The following is a 2,371-nucleotide window of genomic DNA, read 5'->3' as shown; positions in this document are numbered from 1 at the left end:
TTTTGTACTAATTTTTTATGTTTGTATAAATTACAATATCCTAGGTAGTTATGTAATATATATAACACTTTGTAATAGAAGGTTTGTATCCAATAGTTTGTAAATCCTTTATATCAATGTAAAATATTGCTTTTATGAATATGCAAATAACATGTTTTGGAGTAATGATAATGTGAAATATGAAAGTTTGGGTCTTTCAAAAATACGAAAGTTGGGGTCTTTCAACCATGGTATCAGAGCAGTAGTTTAAGCGAACTAAATTCCATGGATTGGTATTTAGACTTAAACTATACGAAGTTCAATATATGAACTTAATCATTGTAAGTATAGGGATACAAACCATAGGAAATATATAAGTAAAAGTATTGGGTAGTAGTAAACCCTATATTCTAAAATACTATCTTACTCTGTATTTCAGATCAATGGTTGAACAAGTAAGTAGCCATACCCCTGATGCTGGTGGGGATCCTCAACCCGAGGAAGTGAATACTCTAGTATCTCCTCGTGAGGAGCGACTTTTAGGTAAACATACCGGTGTTATTCGACAAACTCTCGAAGAACACAAAAAGAATGATGATAAAGGAAAAGAGAAAGTCACTTTTGTGTTACGAAAAGATGTTTTCCCCGATGTTATTCGACATTACTTGCTAATAAAATCTATAGGGATTGTGTCATAGAAATTGAAGGCTATAATTTTCTTGCTAACCTAATCCCTATCTCCTTGCCTAATTTCGATATTATTCTCGGCATGGATTGGTTATCAAAGAACCATGCAGAACTTTTGTGTTACGAAAAGATGGTACGCATTCCTATTGAAGGGGAAGATCCTATTCATGTCTATGGTGAACAAAGAATTATAAAAATAATCTCTTTCATCAGAGCTCGTAAATTCATATCGAAAGGTTGTCCTATCTATCTGGCCTATACAGTTGACATCTCAAGAAAGGAGAATAAAACTATAAATGATATTCCCATTGTTAACGAATATCCCGATGTTTTCCCCGATGAACTGCCTGGACTTCCTCCGGACAGACAAGTAGAATTCCGAATTAACCTTGTGCCCGGTGCTGCTCCGATCGCAAAGACTCCTTATCGTCTTGTACCAGCCGAGATGAAAGAAATGATGATCCAACTGCAGGAATTACTTGACAAAGGCTTTATTCGACTAAGTACCTCTCCCTGGGGTGCTCCAGTAATGTTTGTCAAGAAGAAGGACGGATCGATGCGAATGTGCATTGATTATCGCGAGCTGAATAAGGTGACTATCAAGAACAAGTACCCACTACCTCGCATCGATGATTTATTTGATCAACTTCAGGGTGTTAGCTATTTCTCAAAAATTGATTTGAGATCTGGCTATCATCAGTTGAAAGTACAAGAGCACGATGTACCGAAGACTGCTTTCCGTACTCGTTATGGGCATTTCGAATTCCTTGTCATGCCATTCGGTTTGACAAATGCTCCTGCTGTATTCATGGATATAATGAATCGAGTGTGCCTCCCAATGCTCGATAAGTCTGCCATCGTATTAATCGATGATATTCTAATCTATTCCAAATCTGAAGCCGATTATGCTGTTTATATTCGTGAAATCTTAGAACTTCTTCGAAAGGAGAAACTTTATGCTAAATTCTCGAAATGTGAATTTTGGCTCCGTCAAGTTCAATTTCTCGGCCATATTATTTCCACTAACTGTGTATCTGTAGATCCCATCAAAATCAAAGCCATTCAAAATCGTGAAGTGCCTCGTAATGCTTCCGAAATTCGTAGTTTCTTAGGTCTCGCGGGATATTACCGGAGATTCATTAAATACTTTTCTCGTATAGCCGTACCCCTCACAAGCCTTACACGGAAGGAAGTGAAGTTTGAATGGGGTGAAGATCAAGAAAAAGCTTTCTTAACTCTAAAAGACCTTTTAACTCATGCTCCCATCTTATCATTCCCAGAAGGTGATGATGATTTCTCCGTATATAGCGATGCTTAAAGATTGGGACTCAGTTGTGTGTTGATGAAGCGTGGTAAAGTGATAGCCTATGCCTCAAGACAACTGAAATATTATGAAAAGAATTATCCCACCCATGATCTTGAACTTGCTGCAGTAGTATTTGCCCTAAAACTTTGGAGGCATTACCTTTTTGGTACAAAATGCCAATTATTTACCGACCACAAGAGTCTCAAGTATATATTCAGTCAGCAAACTCTGAATATGAGACAACAAAGATCCATGGAGCTGATCAAAGACTATGATTGTGAAATCATGTACCATCCTGGAAAGGCTAATGTTGTTGCAGATGCACTTAGCAGGAAAGTTTATCGTAATAGTATGTGTTATACTATTACTCACACTACGGTGAAGTTCACCATTCTTGAT

The sequence above is a fragment of the Lactuca saligna genome, chromosome 9 (assembly GCF_052625555.1).
Source record: "Lactuca saligna cultivar CGN05327 chromosome 9, ASM5262555v1, whole genome shotgun sequence".
Classification (NCBI taxonomy): Eukaryota; Viridiplantae; Streptophyta; class Magnoliopsida; order Asterales; family Asteraceae; genus Lactuca; species Lactuca saligna.
The sequence above is the reverse complement of the archived record's forward strand: the minus strand, read 5'-3'. Positions refer to the sequence as shown.